Raw genomic sequence first — 24,830 nt, 5'->3', positions numbered from 1 at the left:
TGCTATGTCCATGGCTCACGCTCATGTATTGCGTGAAAGTTGAAAAGGTTTGAGAACGTCAAAAGTATGAAACAATTGCTTGGCTTGTCATCGGGGTTGTGCATGATTTGAATATTTTGTGTGGTGAAGATGGAGCATAGCCAGACTATATGATTTTGTAGGGATAACTTTCTTTGGTCATGTTATTTTGAAAATACATGATTGCTTTATTAGTATGCTTGAAGTATTATTGTCTTTATGTCAAAAGATAGACTATTGCTTTGAATCACTCATGTCTTAATATTCATGCAATGATTAGACATATGATCAAGATTATGCTTGGTAGCATTCCACATCAAAAATTATCTTTTTTATCATTTACCTACTCAAGGACGAGCAGGAATTAAGCTTGGGGATGCTGATACATCTCCGTTGTATCTATAATTTTTGATTGTTCCATGCCAATATTATTCAACTTTCATATACTTTTTGGCAACTTTTTATATTATTTTTGGGACTAACATATTAATCCAGTGCCCAGTGCCAGTTCCTGTCTGTTGCATGTTTTTGGTTTCGCAGAATATCCATATCAAACGGAGTCCAAACGGGATAAAAACGGACGGAGCTTATTTTTGGAAAATATGGAAAATTCGGAAGGAAAATCAACGCGAACCAGTGCCTGAGGTGGTCACGAGGCAGGGGGCGTCCCCCCCAATAGGGCGCACCCCCTACCCTCGTGAGCCCACCGTAAGGAGGTTGACGCTCTTCTTTTGCCGCAAGAAAGCTAATATTCGGAAAAAAATCACGGCAAAGGTTTCAGGCCAATTGGAGTTACGGATCTCCGTATATATACGAAACGGTGAAACAGAGCCAGAACAGAACGCAGAACCAGAGAGAAACAGAGAGATAGATTCGATCTCGAAGGGGCTCTCGCCCCTCCCATGCCATGGAGGCCAAGGACTAGAGGGTAAACCCTTGTCCCATCTAGGGAGGAGGTCAAGGAAGAAGAGGAAGAAGGGGGCCCCTCTCCCCCTCTCCTTCGGTGGCGCCGGAACACCGCCGTAGCCATCATCATCATCACCACGATCTTCACCAACACCTCTGCCATCTTCACCAACATCTCCATCACCTTCCTCCCTCTATCTACAGCGGTCCACTCTCCTACAACCCGTTGTACCCTCTACTTGAACATGGTGCTTTATGCTTCATATTATTATCCAATGCTGTGTTGCCATCCTATGATGTCTGAGTAGATTTTCGTTGTCCTATCGGTGGTTGATGAATTGCTATGATTGATTTAATTTGCTTGTGGTTATGTTGCTGTCCTTTGGTGCCCATCATATGAGCGCGCGCGTGGATCACACCATAGGGTTAGTTGTATGTTGATAAGACTATGTATTGGAGGGCAAGAGTGACAAAAGCTTCAACCTAGCATAGAAATTGATGCATACGGGATTGAAGGGGGACCAATATATCTTAATGCTATGGTTGGGTTTTACCTTAATGAACATTAGTAGTTGCAGATGCTTGCTAATAGTTCCAATCATAAGTGCATAGAATTCCAAGTAAGGGATGACATGCTAGCAGTGGCCTCTCCCACATAATACTTGCTATCGGTCTAGTAAAGTAGTCAATTGCTTAGGGACAATTTCGCAACTCCTACCACTACTTTTCCACACTCTCTATATTTACTTTAGTTGCTTCTTTACCTTAACAGCCCCTAGTTTTATTTTCGTGCTCTTTACTTTCTTCCAAGCCTTTCTGAAAACACCTACAAAATACTTCTAGTTTCATACTTGTTCTAGGTAAAGCGAACGTCAAGCGTGCGTAGAGTTTTATCGATGGTCGATAGAACTTGAGGGAATATTTGTTCTACCTTTAGCTCCTTGTTGGGTTCGACACTCTTAGTTATAGAAAACTGTTGCGGTCCCCTATACTTGTGGGTTATCAGTCTCATTGTAGTCAACCCCTTGAACTTGTCAAAAACCTTTTGTGACAAGTCGAGCTTTGTAGACGGTGACATTACTATCAGCATCAGTCTTCTTCTTGAAGATCCATTTATTATTAATGGCTTGCCGATCATCGGGCAAGTCCACCAAAGTCCATATTTTGTTCTCATACGTGGATCCTATCTCAGATTTCATGGCCTCAAGCCATTTATCGGAACCTGGGCTCATCGTAGCTTCTTCATAGTTCATAGGTTCGCCACGATCTAGTTACATGACTTCCAGTACAGGATTACCATACCACTCTGGTGCGAATCATGCTCTAGTTGACCGACGAGGTTCGGTAGCAACTTGATCTGAAGTTTCATGATCATTATCATTTGCTTCATCTCTAGTTGGTGTAGGCATCACTGGAATGGTTTTCTGTGATGTGCTACTTTCCAATTCGAGAGAAGGTACAATTACCTCATCAAGCTCTACTTTCCTCCCACTCACTTCTTTTGAGAGAAATTCTTCTCTAGAAATGTTCCATTCTTGGCAACAAAGATCTTGCCTTCGGATCTGTGGTAGAAGGTGTACCCAATAGTTTCCTTAGGGTATCCTATGAAGATGCATGTTGGTGTCAAAACCGGCGGATCTCGGGTAGGGGTCCCGAACTATGCGTCTAGGCCGGATGGTAATAGGAGGCAGGGAACACTTTGTTTTACCCAGGCTCGGGCCCTCTCGATGGAGGTAATACCCTACTCCTGCTTGATTAATATTGATGATATGGGTAGTACAAGAGTAGATCTACCACGAGATCAAGGAGGCTAAACCCTAGAAGCTAGCCTATGGTATGATTGTTGTGTATGGAGTTGATCGCCTACGGACTACAACCCTCCGGTTTATATAGACACCGGATAGGGTTAGGGTTACACAGAGTCGGTTACAATGGTAGGAGATCTTGAATATCCACATCGCCAAGCTTGCCTTCCACGCCAAGGAAAGTCCCATCCGGACACGGGACGAAGTCTTCAATCTTGTATCTTCATAGTCCAGGAGTCTGGGCGAAGGTATAGTCCGGCCACCCGAACACCCCCTAATCCAGGACTCCCTCAGTAGCCCCTGAACCAGGCTTCAATGACGACGAGTCCGGCGCGCAAATTGTCTTCGGCATTGCAAGGCGGGTTCCTCCTCCAAATCCTTCATAGAAGTTTTGTAAACACCAAGAGTAGTGTCCAGTTCTGCAAAATAAGTTTCCACATATTGCCATAGAGAGAACAATATTGACACAAATCAAATCTGCTGACGTATTCCGCAGTGCGCTATCACACTACGGCCAAGTCCTTTACTCGAATCGTTATTACTTTTCCACCTTAGCATGTTTTGCGAGGCGGTTTCCTTGGCACGTCTTGTCAAAGCAGAGATCGTGTGCCCTTTTTACGGGATTCTCATCAATACGGACGTGGGTAACCCAATCGTGCCCGTTAGCATGTTTTCTCGATTAAAGACGAGTCCGGCGTGCAAATTGTCTTCGGCATTGCAAGGCGGGTTCCTCCTCCAAATCCTTCATAGAAGTTTTGTAAACACCAAGAGTAGTGTCCAGTTCTGCAAAATAAGTTTCCACATATTGCCATAGAGAGAACAATATTGACACAAATCAAATCTGCTGACGTATTCCGCAGTGCGCTATCACACTACGGCCAAGTCCTTTACTCGAATCGTTATTACTTTTCCACCTTAGCATGTTTTGTGAGGCGGTTTCCTTGGCACGTCTTGTCAAAGCAGAGATCGTGTGCCCTTTTTACGGGATTCTCATCAATACGGACGTGGGTAACCCAATCGTGCCCGTTAGCATGTTTTCTCGATTAAAGGCGAGTCCCAAACGGTTACGGGGAGGGCTCCTGGTATTCAACCTCTTATAAAGAGACCAAGGCCTTACTCCTTTTTCCAATCTCAAACGAGTTCGCCCATCGCCTCGAGTTCCAACACCCCAGGCTCCAGATTCCAGGCGCTTCGGACCTTCGACAATGTCCGGTTCCGACCTTCAAGGCCGATGGATGACGGAGGAGGACGTGCTAAAGTTGAGAGAGGCTAAGTTCTTGACCGCCGAAATTCTGCATCGGTTGCCTGCTCAAGGGCAGGCTATTCCTAGTCCCCAGCCCGATGAGAGCGTAGTGTTCATGTCTCACTTCCTTCGGGGGTTAGGCTTCCCAATGGATCCCTTTGTGAGGGGGCTGCTATTTTACTACGGGCTGGAATTTCATGACTTAGCTTCGGAGTCCATCCTCCACATTTCCTTATTCATCGTTGTGTGCGAAGCGTTCCTCCGTGTTACTCCTCACTTCGGATTATGGCTCAAGACCTTTGGATTGGAGCCGAAGATGATCGAGGGGCGGCACGCAGAGTGCGCAGGCGCTGTCATAAGTAAGAATGCTGATGCTCCATGGCCCGAGGGCTCCTTTCAAGAAGAGCTCGGCTTGTGGCAACGAGAATGGTTCTATATCATCGCTCCCAGGAGGGCCAAGTGGGCGGCGCCTCCTGCCTTTCGCTTGGGTCCCCCATCACGGCTAGCGTCATGGGTCAACAAAGGATTAGATTGGGGTTTGCCCAAAGACGTGCCCCTGTTACAGGGCCGAATTAAGGATCTCTTGGAAGGAGACCTCAGTTTGGTCAAGGTGACGCAGGTCATGTTGATTCGCCGAATATTGCCCGGCAAACGTCGCCGCCTTCGCCTATGGGAGTTTAATCCAAAGGGACCGCGAGCTCTCCAGAATTTTATGGGCGCAACGCCCACGGAGATGTATAGAATGTTCTTCGGATCACAAGAGATGTGTCTGGATTAAACGAGGACGCAGGCCTAAGCTGCCATCGCCCGGATACTCAAGTAAGCAACCCTGTGCCCGGACCTTCTATCCATATAATTGTCATAAACTTGCCCCTAAAAGAGTCGTCCTTTTAAACAGGAGTGGATAGCGAAGGCGAAGCTGATCAGGTGTCCGGCTCCCCTTCCTGAAACCAGGCCGGATCCCGTGTTGGTCAGGATGCTGGAGATAATGCATTTGGAGGGGGAGGACAAGGAAGCTATGGCCTCCTCGAAGGAGGCTGCTCCGAAGGGAGGAACCGACAATTCCTCTCCTAAGGGGAAGAAGAGAGCCGCCTCTGACGACCCGGAAACCATGGCCTCAAAACGGGGGAGAAAATCCTCGTCAGAGGGTCCAACGCCAGGGAGTTCCTTGGCCGGACTACGCCCTCAAGGGGATCAGCCCTCCAGCGAGCCGTAAGTGGAGAAAATATTTTCCTTTTGAGGGATGAGAGAAATCCTTGATTTTATATCTGAGAAGATTAACCGAAATTTTACCTTGTAGATCAGACCTCAGCCCTTCGCAGCAGAGCTCGTCTTCGGGGGATCTTCTTTCGGAGATGATGGAGAGCGGAATGCCTCCCCCTGCCGTGCCGCCCAGCGAGGTGGGCGACCCTGAGGTGTCGTCACGGAGGGTTTCTCCGAATCCGGCAGGGGCGGAAGATAGCTATGTGGCCCCCCGAGGCTCTCCGCGTCCGGCCTTCGAAAGAGGCCATAGGACAAGTCCGGCACCGTCTGGTGCTCGGCTGGAGGAACTAAAGATTCTGCTGGGGCGAGCTTCTATCTCAGAAGAGCACCGTGCATTGATGGGCACGGTGATTGAAAGGATTTCATCCACAGAAAGCGGATTGCATGAGGCCGTCAAAAGTTTACTGACGGGTTTTGAGGTACGTTAGATAATGTACACTTTTGTTAGTTGCGCATAAGTAAGATGTGTCCTGTGTAGATAGTAGCCCCTGAGACTCTGCGCGGTGTCAAAAAATGACGGCACACAGAGGATCATAATCCCAGGTCTAAGATGTCGCCTTTGAATGTAGGTGGCGAGGTGTCTGGAATCAAGCCGAACTGATGATGTGGCCGAACTAAAGCGGCAACTGGACGTGGCAGATGCCGGCATTGCGCTTGTCAACAAGCGGCTTGATGAGGCTCAAGGTATTTAATTCTTCGGGCGGCATCAGGTAAGAGGAGCTTCATGCCAGTGTCTTACAATGTGTGTGCTTGACGCAGATGGTACGGCCGCCGTGGAGAATCTCAGGGCAGAACTTGCCCGAGCTAAGGAGCAAGCTAGAAAAAGCGATGCGGCTGCCGAGAAGGCCCTGGAAGAGTTGAGAGCCGAATAGGCTGCTCACTGCAGAAGCAAAGAAGAGATGGCCGAGAAGTTAAAGAGCGCTACAGACCGTTGCAAACTTCTTGAGAAAGAAGACCGGGCGAGACAGACGGATTTAGAGAAGGCCGTTGCTGATGCCAAGGATGCTCGCTCTGCGATGAGAGCTGCGAAGGAGGAGCTGCGTCAGGCCGAACAGATTGCGGTTGGAAAGCCCTTTATGCTGCGGAGGAAGTTTTGTGATCCGAAGTTTGCTCTGTTGGACCAGATGTGGAGTGTGGAGAACACCTATCTGGATTTGGCAGCAAGTGCTGCTGATGCGACCGAACACTTTTGAGATCTAAAAGATCACGAAGTAGAAAAGCTTTTCTGGTCACAGTTCCACAATCCAGAGCGTCCACTGGCAGTGGACGATCGCCTGGCTCAATGGGCCGAGCTGAATAGATTGTCCGGACTCGCCATGAAGTACGTCATGGGTCATCTGTGGCCTGGGAGATCGGAGCTGAAGAGTTATTTCAGCTTGGTGCAGCAATTCCTTGACGCGGTGCCGAGTATTAATGCAATGAAGAGGTCAGCATGCATAGAGGGCGCAAGGGTGGCTCTTGCCCGTGCTAAGACATACTGGGCAGAGATGGAGACCACCGTTGTTGCGTCCCGAGATTCGGACAAAAGCCGAGTACCTTCCGAGCACTATTTTCAGGAAGTCCTTGGGGGCGCTCATGTAATAGAGATGCAGTGCTCGAAAGATGCTATGTTATGATAGCATATGTAATTGAAAAGTAGTATTTTGATAAACTGTGGTGGCCTTTTTTATACTTGTGCCTTCAAGTATTGTGAACACCTTCTATGCGGCCGTTTTAATATATATATATATATATATATATGTATGTATATATATATATATATGTACAGAATCTGAAAGATGGCAGTTGTTGGCTTCAGCCCCCACGCACATAGTGCGGGGGTGCTCGCAGAAGGCGCATTTTCACACTTAACCCAACGTCTTGGTCCTACAAAGGAGGTGATAGCGCAGCGGGCCAGGCAACCGGACTATAATGCTTTAACACTTTCACTTAGCCATAGGTGTTTTACAATGAGACTCTTTAGGTAGCTCCTTGGTGGCAACTGCGCTCGTCCGAATTCGGGGCGCGTGTGTGCCTGACCGGGAAGCGGCCCTTCGTTAAAGCGAAGGAATCCGATAGATTCCGATAGGTCATCGAGTGGCTAACCAGTCTCATGCTGCATCATGACAGTCAGTTTTCGGCTTTCTCTACTGAGGTGATCGCCCTGGCCGAACCGGGGGCACAATCGCAGTAGTTCTCCTGGTGCTACCTTAGCCGATAGAGCGGAACGTAAGGTAGCCGAACTCAGGAGCCGGGCAACCCAACATTTGACCAAAGACATGATTCGGAGCTGATGCATATAATGCCAAAACTCGCGACGCCGAACACTCCCTAAGGTGTTCGGTCTTTATGAGTGCGGGCGAAACGACACTCTTTATTAAAAAAGCCCCTAGTGTCCAGGTACGTGCAAAAATTCTGACGTGGCCACATGCCAAGACGCCAGCCTCCTCCTTGGTTATATCAGAAAGAAAAAAAACCAGGGGATGTGTAGCAACAAGAGACAGTAAAAAAAGGTTTACGCAGGGTCTTAATCTAAAAAGAATCCTTTAGGACGGGTCCCTACTACACGTCTGCACCTGTGTCTCCGTTGTGCCGTATCCTGGACGGGCACCGCACGACGTTCATCTGTAAAAGAGAGGAACTGAGTTGAAAATGGGTCGTGCCGAAAAAAGTTTAAAATAAACAAAGTATAAAGTAAGATATATTATTGTCTCTTATTGTATATGAGTGGAGCCCCTAGTGTGGGGGTATATGGCTTCTAGGCCTGCATCAATGATGATTTTGCATCGAACTCGTCTATCCGCGTTCGTGGTCTTGAATGACCTATTTTGAAGTTTATTGGCCGGTGAGGCCATTTTGCCGTGGGGCTGTTAAAGCGGCCACACAGTCCTCCGCTTGGGGAGGTGCACTTTAGTGCTTCCCCTTCAAAGAGATGATGCCTCGTGGACCGGGCATCTTGAGCGTAAGAGATGCATAATGCGGTATTGCGTTAAAGCGAGCGAAAGCTTCGCGTCCCAGTAGTGATTGATAGCAACTTGAGAACGGGACGATATGGAAGGTCAGCTTTTCGCGGCGGAGGTTATCGGCAGAGCCGAATGTGACTGTGAGCCGGAGAAAATCCATAGAATGGGTGTCCGGACCAGGTATTACCCCTTGAAAGGAGGTTCTGCTGCGGTGGATTCTTGCTGGGTTTATCCCCATGTGCTGGATTGTATCCTGATATATCAGGTTTAGTCCACTGTCGCCGTCCATAAGGACATTTGAAAACTGGAGTCCGCCAATTATTGGATCGAGTATCAAGGCAGTCCAGCCTACATTCTTGATATTACTAGAATAATCTAGCTGATCGAAGATGATCGGTTTTGACAACCAGTGGCGGGACTCTTTGGGGATGGGCCGTGTGGTGCGTACCTTTACGGGCGCCGCATGTTTTGTTATGTGAAGTGAGTTCACTGTTTTTACTTCTTGTGGGAAGTTCTTTTGTTTCCTGGTGCTCTGCTTTTGGGGTTCGTCCTCGTCTTCGCTTGGTGTGTCGAGCCCCTTGTGTTCGGCATTGAGTCTGCCGGATTGTTTGAAAACCCAACAATCTCTATGGGTATGGTTAGCAGGCTTCCGGGGAGTACTGTGTATCTGACATATCCTGTCCAGGATTTTATTTAGGTTGGATGGATCGTCCCTGTTATCCTGGGGGGCGATTTTTCCTGATTTTGTCATGAGTCTTTGAATCCGGCATTGACTGCCGTGCTCTTCGGATTTTTGTCCTTAGTCCAGCGACGGTCTTGTTGTGTCACAGTTTTCCGTTTCCATCCCTAGTTTCGGATGTACTTGGGTTGCTGGGGCTGCACCTTGCCAACCAGCTGTCCTCCCCTGCACAAAAGCGGGTCATGAGGCTTGTTAGTGCGGCCATTGTTCTTGGCTTTTCTTGGCCGAGGTGTCTGGCGAGCCATTCGTCTCGGACATTAAGCCTGAAAGCTGCTAAGGCTTCGGCATCCGGACAATCGACTATCTGATTCTTTTTAGTGAGGAATCTATTCCAGAACTGCCGAGCTGATTCTCCGGGTTGTTGAGTTATGTGACTAAGATCGTCTGCATCCGGGGGATGGACATAGGTCCCTTGAAAGTTTGCTCGGAAAGCATCCTCGAGCTCTTCCTAGCTTCCAATTGTGTTTTCTGGAAGGCTTTTAAGCCAATGCCGGGCTGGCCCTTTAAGCTTAAGGGGTAGATATTTTATGGCATGGAGATCATCTCCTCTGGCCATGTGTATGTGGAGGATATAATCCTCGATCCAGACTCCAGGGTCTGTTGTTCCATCATATACCTCTATGTTTACGGGTTTGAATCCCTCTGGGAATTCATAGTCCAGGACCTCATCGGTGAAACATAGGGGGGGTGCGGCGCCCCTGTATTTGGGTGTGCCGGATTCTGATGATGGCTTCGTAGCATTGCTTACGAGAGCTTGCTTTCTTGGCCCATAAATGGACCTGACTGGGCCATTATGCGAATCCTTAAGTGGGTCGCATGCCGATTTAGGTGCGGCGTCGCTTGTCGCTTTATGGGGTCGTCTATCCGACCGTGTGGCTTTTTCATTTTTTGAATGCGAGGGCTCTAGGGCCTCTTCGTCGAATTCAGGCAGTAGCTTTCTTTTCGGATAGCTTTTAGTGCGGCGACTGCCGCCGTACTTATCTGTGGTATTGATTACTTTGCTCCATCTAATCCGGAGTGCATCTTCCGCTGTTTTTAGCTTTCGCTTCTGCTTTTTTAGGCTACGTGCAGTTGCAACGAGTCTCTCGTGGAGATTCTTCTGCTCCATAGGTTTATTCGGCGTGAGGTTGTTTGGAATGCCATTTTCGCCGGAGGAGGGATGTTCGGTTTCTCTATCCGTGTTTCCCTGTTCGGACGGTTGCTCTAAGGCCTGCTCGTTGTCTACCGGCTCGTCCTGCTCTATGGCTGGGTTTTTGTCGAGGCAGGGCTTGGGTCTGCGTTTACGCTGACGCTTTGATTGCTTTTCGGGGGGTCAATCTCCCGTCCCATCCCCTTTTTCCTCGTTGTCGCTTCCTTTAGGGGCATCCACCATGTACACATTGTGGGATGAGGTGGCTGTCCAATGCCCTATGGGCGTTGGTTCGTCGGTATCACCTGCATCGTCATCCATGCTGTCGATGTCTTCGGAGTCGTAGTTGAGCACGTCGTTTAAATTGTCGACAGTGGCTACCAAGTGGGTGGTGGGTGGGCTTTGAATTCCTTCATCGTCCGTATCCCATCCTCGCTGACCGTAATCCGGCCAGGGCTCTCCTGATAAAGAGAGAGACTTTAGAGAATTCAGGATGTCGCCGAAGGGCGAGTGCTGAAAGATGTCCACGGCGGTGAACTCCATTATTGGCGCCCAATCGGGTTCGATTGGCAGGGACGCGAGGGGTCCGGAGTTCGGAGAGGAATCCGGCTCCTTGGTGTCACGGCCCATGCAGAGTGCGGGGCTAGCGTTTGGCTTGATCGCCTTTGAGATTACAGCCCCTGAGGTGACGTCCAACCGCTCACCCTCGATTGGTGCTGGCTCTGAATTAAGGGTCAGAGCCGGTGCGTTTGCGGCCTCCAGGGTACTGTTCGGCGACAGAGCTAGATCATGCCCCATGAGACAGTGCGGCGCGCTTGGCTGTGGCTTGAATCCGTCGAAGATCAAATCTCCGCGGATGTCTACCATGTAGTTTAGGCTTCCAAACCTGACTTGATGGCCAGGGGCGTAGCTTTCGATCTGCTCCAGGTGGCCAAGTGAATTGGCCCGCAGTGCGAAGCCGCCGAAGACGAAGATCTGTCCGGGGAGAAAAATCTCACCCTGGACCGCATCGTCGTTGATGATCAAAGGAGCCATCGGGCCTAACGGCGACGACACAGAGGAACTCTCAATGAAAGCACCAATGTCGGTGTCAAAACCGGCGGATCTTGGGTAGGGGGTCCCGAACTGTGCGTCTAAGCCGGATGGTAACAGGAGGCAGGGAACACTTTCTTTTACCCAGGTTCGGGCCCTCTCGATGGAGGTAATACCCTACTCCTGCTTGATTAATATTGATGATATGGGTAGTACAAGAGTAGATCTACCACGAGATCAAGGAGGCTAAACCCTAGAAGCTAGCCTATGGTATGATTGTTGTGTATGGAGTTGATCGCCTATGGACTACAACCCTCCGGTTTATATAGACACCGGATAGGGTTAGGGTTACACAGGGTCGGTTACAATGGTAGGAGATCTTGAATATCCGCATCGCCAAGCTTGCCTTCCACGCCAAGGAAAGTCCCATCCGGACACGGGACGAAGTCTTCAATCTTGTATCTTCATAGTCCAGGAGTCCGGCCGAAGGTATAGTCCGGCTACCCGAACACCCTCTAATCCAGGACTCCCTCAATGCACTTCTCCGATTTGGGTTCGAGTTTATCAGGCTGAAGCCTTTTGACATAAGGGTCGCAACCCCAAACTTTAAGAAACAACATCTTAGGTTTCTTGCCAAACCATAGTTCATATGGTGTCGTCTCAACGGATTTAGACGGTGCCCTATTTAATGTGAATGCAGTTGTCTCTAATGTATAACCCCAAAACGATAGTGGTAAATCGGTAAGAGACATCATAGATCGCACCATAGCTAGTAAAGTACAGTTACAACATTCGGACACACCATTACGCTGTGGTGTTCCAGGTGGCATGAGTTGTGAAACTATTCCATATTGTTTTAAATGAAGGCAAAACTCGTAACTCAAATATTCACCTCCGCGATCAGATCGTAGAAACTTTATTTCCTTGTTACTATGATTCTCCACTTCACTCTGAAATTCTTTGAACTTTTCAAATGTCTCAAACTTATGTTTCATTAAGTAAATATACCCATATCTGCTCAAATCATCTGTGAAGGTCAGAAAATAACGATACCCGCCGCGTGCCTCAACACTCATCCGACCGCATACATCGGTATGTATTATTTCCGATAAGTCATTGGCTCGCTCCATTGTTCCGGAGAATGGAGTTTTAGTCATCTTGCCCACGAGGCATGGTTCGCAAGTATCAAATGATTCATAATCAAGTGTGAAAGGATCGATATGGTTGACTAGAGGGGGGTGTATAGGCAACTACCAATTTTTAACTTTTCTTTACCAAATTAAACTTTGCATCAAAGTAGGTTGTCTAGATGTGCAACTAGGTGAGGAACCTATATGATGCAATAACAACAAGCATACAAGAAAGCAAGAGAAGTAACACTAAAGAGCTTGCACAAGTAAAGGTAAGAGATAACCACGAGTGGATCCGGTGACGACGAGGATGTGTTACCGAAGTTCCTTCCTTTTGAGGGGAAGTACGTCTCCATTAGAGCGGTGTGGAGGCACAATGCTCCCCAAGAAGCCACTAGGGCCACCGTGTTCTCCTCAAGCCCTCACACAATGTGAGATGCCGTGATTCCATTATTGGTGCCCTTGAAGGCGGCAACCAAACCTTTACAGACAAGGTTGGGGCAATCTCCACAACTTAATTGGAGGCTCCCAACAAAACCACGAAGCTTCACCACAATGGACTATGGCTCCATGGTGACCTCAACCGTCTAGGGTGCTCAAACACCCAAGAGTAATAAGATCCACTAGGGATGAGTGGGGGAATCAAAAATCCCTTGGTGGAAGTGTAGATCGGGGCCTTCTCAACCACTCCCGAGCAAATCAACAAGTTTGATTGGCTAGAGAGATAGATCGGGCGAAAATGGAGCTTGGAGCATTTAATGGAGCTTGAGCATTAATGGAGCTTGAGGGGGAAGAGGTAAGTCAAAGGAGAAGAAGGGGACCCCCTTTATAGTGGGGGCAACAATCCAATCGTTGCCCCACCAACCAGCCCCGCACAGGGCGGTAGTACTGCTAAAGGGAGCGGTACTACCGCTAAGCCAGCGGTACTGCCGCTCCAGCGAGCGGTACTACTGGGCAGAGAAGAGTAGCAGGGATCTGGACCCAGCGCGGTACTACCGCGATGGTAAGGGCGGTACTACCGCTCCGAAACGGTACTACCGCCTCTACTATCGCAACTAGTGCCGCAAAACCCGACACGAGAAAAAGAGCCCTCGAGTCGAGGCGGTAGGAGCCAGACAGCCCAGCGGTAGTATAGCTGCGGGGTCATGGGCGGTACTACCGCTGCGGAGCGGTACTGCCGCTTGTGACCCTTCGGCGGTACTACCACTAGTAGTGCGGTACTACCGTGGGACACAGAAGAGAGAGAGAGAGAAGATCTCTCCATCGAGGCTGAGGACGAGGCGGTGGTGCCAGGCAAGCCAGCGGTAGTACTGCTGTGGAGTCACGGGCGGTACTACCGCTGCGGAGCGGTACTGCCGCTTGTGACTCCTCAACGGTACTACTGCTGGGTTGCGCGGTACTACTGCTGGAACCCAGACAGGACACAGAAGAGAGAAGAGATCTCTCGAAAGAAGTGGAAGAGCTCGGAGGATGATAAGCTGATGTGTACGTGTTGAATCCACCCATGCAATACCCTAGCGGACCCCCTCTTGATAGTACGGTGCCCTCTATGCAACTAGTCCACCAAAAGAGAAACGAAAGAGCTACACCGTCTTGAATGGCACTCCAAAGGGAAGAAAACGTCTGATGCCAAGGATGAATCTGTGAACTACTCAAAGCACATGATTAGTCCGCAAACATGTTGTCATCAATCACCAAAACTACCTCGAGAGAGATATGCCTCAACAATATCCCCCTTTTTGGTGGATTGATGACAACTAGGGATTTGCACAAGGAAAAGATATAAAAGTAGGAAAACTAAGAACTACAAAATATAGGCGGGCTCCCCCTGAATGTGTGCACCTAGTTAGAGGAGCATTAGGAAAGCAAGATACACACATCTGGATCAACACCCCCCCTATATTTTATAGTCCAACAATTCTAAGCACAAGATATATGAGAGAAGAGTATAAAACAGGACAAGCATGCAACTCATAATATACTACAGTACTGAATAGACATAAGTAATAAGGTAGCGATAGGGAGCATATGTCTCACACCATATGTCTAGAACTTAGGTCTCACAAGCACCAAACCAAACCAAACAAAGACACCGAGAGAACACACAAGAAAACACAAGACGACACACTCAAAGCACGGCAACAACACAAATCCCTACACTCTCTCCCCCTTTGGCAGCGAGGCACCAAAAAGGGCAAAGAGTGACGCTACGACTCTAGGTGATGGCAAGCTAAGGATCTCGAACATCACATCTCAGCGTGATCGTCTGCATCTTCGTCGTTGGTCGAAAACTGCTAGGTGTCGGAGTCGGTCCAAGGGAAATGCTGATGAATCCATTCCTCCTCTTCAGTGATCTGACCCTCAGAACCACTGGCAACTGTCGCTCCCATCTAACGCATGAGCTCCTTGTGGCGCACCCTGGCATGCTTCTCCGCCACATGAGTCATGTACTGACCATGAGACTCCATGCAGAAAAGCTTCTTCATCTTGCGTTTAAGCTTCTGCGCCCATGAATGTTCTGCACTAGAGGGCCCAAAGTCCTCCTCATGATCATCAGTAGCAGCCCCACCCTCGGTCTCCATGGCAGCAGCAGCAGACGGACCCCTGGTTTGAGGCGCTGGGGTGACCCAATTGTTCTTCTTCCTCAGACGCTTGATCTCATGGGAAACCAAGTCTCCAGTTTCCAGCATCACTCTGGGATAGATCTGTGCCCAGGACCTCTCAATGAGCCTCATGATGAATGGACCATATATCGGGCACTTGCACTCAGACACGGCAGTGAGAAGTTCAGACCACATGACATGAGAAATATCCAGACTCTCTCCAGTGTTTGCTTCCTTCTCATGCTGGCAGAAAAGAAGCATGTCCACGAGATAAGAGTGGACCATATCCAGATTCCTGATGCGAGGGAAGAGAGTCTCACGGAAGATACGATGAAGAATGTCCAAATACGGAGACAACTCATAGGTTTTCTTCTTAGTCACTGGGTGAACTTTCACAGTGCAGTAGGGACAAAGGGCTTGCTTGTGAGTGGACGTAGCATTGCGGTGAGGGCGGAAACCGACTGAAGTCTCAAGACCACGATCCTCCACATCAAGTAACTCCATGAAGGCCTTCCACTTGATGGAAAGCAACTTGCCATTGGTCATCCAAGTCAGAGTCCTGTCGGCATCCGTTCCAAGATGAACGGTAGCAAAGAATTGAGCCACCAAATCTGCATCGAAATCCTTGTTGAACTACATGATCCTGAGAATGTTCAGCTGAGTGCACATCTGAAGGGCTTCTCCAAAGTACTCAGGGTCCTTCTCCATAGCATCAGCGTCAATGGAGCGAACATCAACAAAGATATGCTTCTTGGCCTTGATCACATCAAAATAGATGGCAAACTGAAATCGGTTCCAGAACGGGCGGCTGACCAAAGTGGGTTCTTGGTCCACCTCATAGGGATTGCGGCGACGCCTTCCCCAAAACGCCTTGGCAGTCATCTCAGTCACAGTCTTCCCTTTTGGCTTGGTGGCGGATCTCTTCGACTGCTGAGGAGGTGGAGGAACACTTGCGGATGCACCTGCTGGTGGCGGTTGGGTGCTAGAGGAACCACCGGCTGGCTCAGAGGTGCGGTAGCATTTTGATGTTGCACGCCCGGGGTTGATACGGCGAGCTTGATGCTCAGGATGTTCATCACCTGGAGCCAAACACAAGAACACGCAAAACAACCAGAAAGAACGAGCATAAGCCAACAAACACAACAAAAAGGATCAAGGTAAGGCAGGAATATGATGGAATTTGGCAGGCAGCAGTAGTACCGTGACATGCCCGTGGTAGTACCGCTCCAAAGAGAGAGGTAGTACTGCTCAAGGTCAAGCGGTAGTACCGCTCAAACGAGAGCGATAGTACTGCTCGAGGCGGAGAAACAGCGGTTTCCTACTACTGTGGTCAGATCCGGCACTACCGGCCTACCAAATTCAAAAATATTCCTACCAAACTCTAATCCAGATAGTCTAGTTGCCTTCTCCAACCTACTCAAGCCTAGATTTAGCCAAAAATCTAGAGATGCAACCACCATTCCCCCTAAGAAGCAAGATCTGAAAACAAGACAAAGGGAGAGAAGGAACAGGGGCAATACCGGCATCCATGGCAAGAGAACGAGGTGGGGATCGACTCCACCGAAGGAAACAGAGAGGGATGCCTCGGAGACGAAGATCCGCCGGAGCCCTCCCGCGGCGTGGAGAGGCTGGAGAAAGAGGAAGAGGAACGAGGGGGCAAAGTGAATGGGTATGGGGGAGAAGAAACCTCCCCCTGCCCCGATATAACCCCATGGTCCCGTCCCTCAGCGGTAGTACCGTGCTAGGGGGCGGTAGTACCGCTTATAAGCGGTAGTACGGTGCGGCCCAGCAGCGGTAGTACCGCCTAGCATGCCACGGCAACCAAACAACAAGGCCTAGCTGAAAAAAAAGAAAACAAAAAGGAAAGAAGAGAGAGCACACCAGCAAACGGCCAAGACACACCTCTTCAAGAGAGGGCGGTGGCCGAGGCCACCTATGTTTGAGTCAAGAGGTACGGTGCCGCGAAGATTTTAACCTTGGGCCCATGTCCAAAACTCGTCTTTGAAACACAAGTACCATCAACAATGGCTAAAGTGAAAGACTTGATCAATTTATGCATAATGGGGGGAGGAAGAGTTCATTTAGAGAACAACACTCCCCCTATGTCCATGCCTACACCTAAACTAGACAACAAATTGACCATGGTGGGGTGTGCAAGGGTTCAAGCCACATTGCTCGAATCAATGATATTTAGCTCATGCCTTAACTCGCAAAATCTTGCTTCATACAAGGGCTTCGTGAAAATATCTGCAAGGTTGTCATGAGTGTTGACATAGTTGAGCTCGATCTCTCCTCACCTAATGTGATCCCGGATGAAGTGATACCGAATCTCAATATGCTTCGTCTTGAAGTGTTGCACCGGGTTGAGAGAGATCTTGATGGCACTTTCATTGTCACACCAAAGAGGCACTTTGTCACAAGTGACACCGTAATCCTTTAAAGTTTGCCTCATCCATAGGAGTTGTGCACAACAACTATCGGCTGCTACATACTCCGCCTCGGTGGATGAGAGAGACACACAACTTCGCTTTTTGGAAGACCAACTTACCACAGAGCAACCAAGGAATTGGCACCCTCCGGAAGTGGACTTCCTATCCACTTTGTCTCCCGCCCAATCGGAATCCGAGTACCCTACAAGCTTGAAGTTTGATCCTCTTGGGTACCATAAGCCAAGTTTGGGGTATGAGCCAAATATCGGAAGATTCGTTTGACCGCCACATAGTGACTTTCCTTAGGTGCGGCTTGAAACTGTGCACAAATTCCCACACTCAACATGATATCTGGTCTAGATGCACAAAGGTAAAGCAAGGATCCAATCATGGAGCGATATACCTTTTGATCCACCACTTTACCATTGGGATCTATGTTAAGTTGGCACTTGGTGGGCATTGGAGTGGAAGCCGGCTTGACGTCACTTAGCTTGAATCTCTTGAGCATGTCTTGAGTGTATTTGGATTGGTTGATGAAGGTTCCTTCTCTTCTTTGCTTCACTTCAAACCCTAGAAAGAACTTCAACTCTCCCATGGAGGACATCTCGAACTTTGAGGTCATGAGAGCGGCAAATTCCTCATTGAAAGCTTTGTTAGGTGAACCAAAGATAATATCATCAACATATAATTGGCACACAAACAACTCCCCTTTGACCTTCTTAGTAAAAAGAGTGGGGTCGATTGGCCCAACTTCAAAACCACGGTCTTGTAACAACTTGGTAAGGTGGTCATACCATGCATGTGGGGCTTGTTTAAGGCCATAGAGTGCCTTATCGAGTTGATACACATGATCGGGAAAGTAGGGATCCTCGAACCCGGGGGGTTGCTTGTCGTAAACCAATTCATTAATAGGACCATTAAGAAAAGCACTCTTCACATCCATTTGTTGTAACTTAAAGTTATGATGAGAAGCATATGCAATCAACATGCGAATGGATTCAAGACGAGCAACGGGAGCAAAGGTTTCACCATAGTCGATAACCTTGACTTGGGAGTAGCCTTGTGCTACTAAACGAGCCTTGTTGCGAATGATAATCCCATGGGAATCTTGCTTGTTCTTAAATATCCACTTGGTTCCAATGACATTGTGGTTTCCCGTCGGTCTTGGCACCAATCTCCACACTTTGTTGCGCTCGAAGTTGTTGAGTTCTTCATGCATGGCATTGAGCCAATCCGGATCTTCTAGCGCCTCATAAACCTTGTGGGGTTCGACACAAGAGATAAACGCGTGATGCTCACAATAGTTTGCTAATTGTCTACGAGTACTTACCCCCTTTTGTAAGCTTCCAAGCATATTCGTCATAAGATGATCCTTGGTGGAGAGCTTGGAAGCAACCTTGGCGGCACGACGCTCTAATTCCTCCTCGGGGTGAGACGAGGAGTGGTCACTTGATCATCTTGAGCGTCGTCTTGGGCTTGTTCTTGTTCTTGAACTTGCTCGGAGGAGAGAACTTGACCTTGGGCTTCACTTGATGTGTCAACACCTTCTTGAGCGTGATCTTGACCTTGGTCATGTTCTTGAGGATGAGGGCCTTCATGTTGTTCTTCGGAAGCGTGTGGGCCTTGGGTTGGTGATGGCTCCACTTGAGTGGAGCTTTGTCCTTCTCCTTCGGCCACAAGGGGTTCCTCAATGGGTAGGATAAAGCCAACACCCATTCTTCTTATGGCTTGGGGAGGAATTTCATCACCTACATCACAAGTGCCACTTTGCTCCACTTGGGAGCCATTATTCTCATCAAACTCCACATTACACGTCTCCTCAATAAGTCCCGTGGATTTATTGAGGACACGGTAAGCATGAGAGTTTGTAGCATAACCAACAAATATGCCCTCATAAGCTATAGCCTCAAATTTAGACAACCGAACACCTTTCTTGAGAATGAAACACTTACACCCGAATACTCGGAAGTATTTGAGGTTGGCCTTGTTACCGGTGAGTATCTCATATGGAGTCTTGTTCAAGCCCTTGCAGAGGTAGAGCCGATTGGATGCATGACACGCGGTGTTGATGGCTTCGTCCCAAAAGTTGTACGGAGACTTGAACTCCGCCATCATGGTCCTTGCCGCATCCATCAACGTCCGGTTCTTCCTCTCCGCAACACTGTTTTGTTGAGGGGTGTAAGGTGCGGAATATTGATGCTTGATCCCCTCATCACTAAGAAACTCATCCAAGGTGTAGTTCTTGAACTCGGTGCCATTGTCACTTCTTATTGTCAAGATCTTTGCATTGTGTTGACGTTGTGCTTCATTTGCAAAGTCAATGACAGTTTGTTGGGTCTCGCTCTTCCTCGTGAAGAAATACACCCACGTGTATCTTGAGTAGTCATCCACAATCACCAAGCAATACTTCCTACCTCCAAGACTATTGAAGGATGGAGGCCCAAAGAGATCCATGTGAAGGAGCTCCAAAGGCCTCTTTGAATAAATGATAGTCGTGGGAGGGTGAGCCTTCTCATGTAGCTTTCCTTCGATACAAGCACTGCAAGCACGATCTTTAGCAAAACTAACATTCTTAGTCCACGGACATGGCCCCCCTTGAGAAGACTTTGCAAAGATCTCATATTGACATGGGATAGACGACGATGCCAAAGCCATCCCACCTCAACTTTATCCATTAGGCATGTCGCGGTCTTAGTGGGTCGCTCTGAAAAGTTAATCACATATAGACCATTCTCGACATGCCCAACAAAGGCTACTTTAAGAGTCTTGCTCCACAAGAGGGCCACGGTATCGACATCAAAGAAAGTGGCAAAGCCCATGATAGCAAGTTGACGAACGGAAAGTAAATTGTATGCAAGGGACTCAACAAGCATGACCTTCTCGATTATGAGATCATGAGAGATGACCACCTTGCCAAGTCCCAATACCTTAGAGGATGAGACATCACCCCACTCGACATTGGTGGGCATAGACGAAATCTTGTGCACATCCACCACCAAGTCCTTGCTTCCGGTCATATGATTTGTAGCTCCTCTATCGAGCAACCATGATCCCCCACCGGAAGCAAACACCTACAAGAGATTAATGCTTGGTTTTAGGTACCCATTTTGTAATGGGTCCTTTGATGTTAGTAACAAGGGTCTTTGGAACCCAAATAGACCATTCAATGTATTCATGAGGAGAGCCAACGAATTTGGCATAGACATGCCCATCACTAGCACGGCATAACTCATATGAAGGATTAAAGTCGCCGGCTTTGATGCGAGGAGTGGCATTGCCCTTTTTGACAATGCCACCCTTCTCATTGTTCTTCTTCTTCTCCTCGGAGGCACTCTCTCCCTCCTTCACAAAGGTTTGCATGAGAGGATGAGGTCGTTTGGTCTTGTCATTCTTCTTCTTGTTATTGGAGTCGGGCACGTACCCAACCCCTTCCTTGGCCACAACTCCCTTTTGGTTGATCAAGAGGTCGTTGAGGTTCTTCTTGCCTTGTATGCAAGTCGCAAGACCTCTCTCAAGTTGCCCCTTTAGCTTAGCGTTCTCCTCAACGAGATGCACATGCTCACAACACGTGTTAGTAGTATTTGCATTATCAATTAACATCATACGAGGAAAAGTGGCTTTTTCCTTGGTTAGCTTTACTTGAAGTTGATCATGAGACTCTTTGAGGCTAGCATGAGCACCCTTCAAGACCTTGTGAGCCTTGTCAAGTAGATCAAACTCCTCTTTGAGTCTAGCAAGATCAACCTCAAGTTCGGCCTTCTCGGAGTTTAGCACATGAGAAACAATGAGGACATGATCATAATCTTTCGTTAACTTAGCATGATCAACGTTGTGTAACTCCTCAAGAGCCAAACGAAGACCATGCTCTTCCTCAAGAGCATTGGAAAGATCCGAAATCTCATCGGCATAGTCACGACTATGCTCTTCCATCTTAGTGATGGTGTCTTCATGAGCCTCGATCATGTCATTGGCTTCACCAAGTTGTTCCAAGAGAGCAACAAAGTGCTTCTTGGATTTTCCCTTAAGTTTGCCCATAAAGGCCTCAAACTCATTAGTCTCCACATTCTCTCCCTCAAGTTCATTAATGCTATCCGTCGGAGAAGGATGATTAATGATGGTAGTTTTGATGTTGGGGGTTACCTTGTTGGTGGCTTTAGCCATGAGGCATTTGGCGGTGATGCTCTCATTGGGTGAGTCGAAGAGGGACACCCGTGGAGTCATCGCAATGGAAATGGAGGCCATGGCAACCGACTCATCACCTTCATCATCGTCGTCATCCTCATTGTACTCTTCTTGTACCACCAATGCCTTGGGAGGAGTCTTCTTGGTGAAGTTGCTCTTGTTGGGGAACGACTTGGCCTTGTCCTTTCGGATGAGCTTGCCACCATTGTCTTCCCTCTTCTCATACGGACACTCCGCAACAAAATTACTCATGTTGCCACAATTGTAGCAAGTCCTTACACATTTCTTGCTCTTCGTGCCACTTGAGTTGTTCTTGTTAAAGTTTGGCCTCGAGTTTTTCTTGCTCCAAAATTGCCTTGAAGCGAGTGCCATGTGTTCATGATAAGCATACTTCATATCCTCGGGGTTGCTCTCCTCTTCTTCCTCTTCTTCTTCTTCAACGGAGAGCTTGGCCTTCAATGCAAGGTTGGGCTTCTTTGCCCTTTGAGAACGAAGCACCGCATTGTCGGCAGTCTTGTCCAAAATGTTCATGGCCACAAACTCATCCAACACTTCGCTTGAGGTCAAAGTGTGGAAGTCCGGTCTTTGACGAATGACGGAGGACATGGCCTTATGGTAGGGCATCATTGCCTTGAGGAATTTGCGCTTGATCCAATTTTCATCCGTGTCCTTGCTCCCCTGATCTCGGAGTGAGACCGCGAGTTTGGTTACCCTCCGATAAAGCTCACGCGGTTCTTCATCTTCTTTCATTGCAAACTCATCGGCCTCATCTTGCACCACTTCATAATTGGAGCGTTGAATGCTTGCGCTTCCCCGGTAGAGGGAGACAACACAAATGCATGCGTCTTTGGCCAAAGCGAAGGGCCGAAGATGAGGTAGGTCTTCGGGTGGGATTGGATCTTGAATGATGAAGAGAGCATTCTCATTGAATTGATTATCCGCGGCTTCTCGAGGAGTGAAGTTTCTTGAATCATGCGGATAGAAACCTTCTTCAATGATTCTCCAAAGGTTAGTGTTCACATGATTTAAATGATGTTTAAAGCGGTAAACCCAAGAATCAAAGTCCTCATTTTTCACAATCTTAGGGGGAGGACCGACATGATTCAAATGAGTAGAAGGAACCGGTCCACCATAAACAAGTGGTGGTTCCACATGAGCAAAGATGTCGGTGCCATTTTTACCACTAGAAGAAGGAGCCTTTTCACTACTAGCTTCCCCCTTGTCGGGGATAGCATCCGTCACCTTGTCGGTGGGGTCACCCACTTTCAATGGTGCGGTGGATAGTTTAAGCCCCTCAAGAAATTTAGTAAACATGCTTTCAACCTCGGTCGTCATGGAGGTTTTCAATGTCTCCAAGGCCACATTGAACTCCTCACGAGAGACCGAGGTTCCCCCATCACCCGTAGACGAGGTCGGATTCACACCGGAGTGTTCCTCCACACCGTCTACGGTATCAACCATACTCTTTGGACGGTAAAGTACTTAATAAAGAGACGAGGCTCTGATACCAATTGAAAGGATCGATATGGTTGACTAGAGGGGGGGGTGAATAGGCAACGACCAATTTTTAACCTTTCTTTACCAAATTAAACTTTAGATCAAAGTAGGTTGTCTAGATGTTCAACTAGGTGAGCAACCTATATGATGCAATAACAACAAGCATACAAGAAAGCAAGAGAAGTAACACTAAAGAGCTTGCACAAGTAAAGGTAAGAGATAACCACGAGTGGATCCGGTGACGACGAGGATGTGTTACCGAAGTTCCTTCCTTTTGAGGGGAAGTACGTCTCCATTAGAGCGGTGTGGAGGCACAATGCTCCCCAAGAAGCCACTAGGGCCACCGTATTCTCCTCACGCCCTCACACAATGTGAGATGTCGTGATTCCATTATTGGTGCCCTTGAAGGAGGCAACCAAACCTTTACAGACAAGGTTGGGGCAATCTCCACAACTTAATTGGAGGCTCCCAACAAAACCACGAAGCTTCACCACAATGGACTATGGCTCCATGGTGACCTCAACCGTCTAGGGTGCTCCAACACCCAAGAGTAACAAGATCCACTAGGGATGAGTGGGGGAATCGAAAATCCCTTGGTGGAAGTGTAGATCGGGGCCTTCTCAACCAATCCCGAGCAAATCAACAAGTTTGATTGGCTAGAGAGATAGATCGGGCGAAAATGGAGCTTGGAGCATTTAATGGAGCTTGAGCATTAATGGAGCTTGAGGGGGAAGAGGTAAGTCAAAGGAGAAGAAGGGGACCCCCTTTTATAGTGGGGGCAAAAATCTAACCGTTGCCCCACCAACCAGCCCCGCATAGGGCGGTAGTACCGCTAAAGGGGGCGGTACTACCACTGAGCCAGCGGTACTGCTGCTCCAGCGAGTGGTACTGTGGCGCAGAGAAGAGCAGCAGGGATCTGGACCCAGCGCGGTACTACCGTGGTGGTAAGGGCGGTACTACCGCTCCGAAACGGTACTACCGCCTCTACTACCGCAACTAGTGCCGCAAAACCCGACATGAGAAAAAGAGTCCTCGAGTCGAGGCGGTCGGAGCCAGACAGCCCAACGGTAGTACAACTGCGGGGTCACGGGTGGTACTACCGCTGCGGAGCGGTACTGCCGCTTGTGACCCTTCGGCGGTACTACCGCTGGTAGTGCGGTACTACCGCTGGGACACAGAAGAGAGAGAGAAGATCTCTCCATCAAGGCTGAGGACGAGGCAGTGGTGCCAGGCAGGCCAGCGGTAGTACTGTTGTGGAGTCACGGGCGGTACTACCGCTGCGGAGCGGTACTGCCACTTGTGACTCCTCAACGGTACTACCGCTGGGTTGCGCGGTACTACCGCTGGAACCCAGACAGGACACAGAAGAGAGAAGAGATCTCTCTGTCGGCGTTCTGGGGACGGGGGTCCCCAGTGAAAGTGCAACTATCCCTAGGTGGTTTTGGTAATTCATAACAACATATAGCTCATTGAGCTAATACTATTCCAAGATGATTATTTCAAGAAAGCTCAATGATTGGCATGGCATGGATGTGAAAGTGGAACCCTCAAAATGCTAAGGACAAAGGATTGGCTCAAGCTCAAAAGCTCAAGACTCTTCATTTTATATTTTAGTGATCCAAGATCACATTGAGTCTTTAGGATAAGCCAATACTATCAAGGAGGGATGAGGTGTTGCTTAATGAGCCTCTTGCTTCATGTGCTTAGTGATATGCTCCAAAACCCTCAACTACTTTCCCATATCCACATATGACCTAAACCCTAAGCCAAACTCGGTCCTACCGATTCTTCCTATCCGGCGCCACCGAGTTTCACTTGTCATTAGCCACTGCCAAACCCTAGCAATTCGGTCCTACCGATAGGGATCTCGGTCTCACCGAGATGGGGTTGCAAACTCTCTGTTTCCCTTACG

This window comes from Triticum dicoccoides, chromosome 3A, assembly GCF_002162155.2.
Source record: "Triticum dicoccoides isolate Atlit2015 ecotype Zavitan chromosome 3A, WEW_v2.0, whole genome shotgun sequence".
Taxonomy (NCBI): Eukaryota; Viridiplantae; Streptophyta; class Magnoliopsida; order Poales; family Poaceae; genus Triticum; species Triticum dicoccoides.
This window is presented reverse-complemented; position numbering follows the sequence as displayed.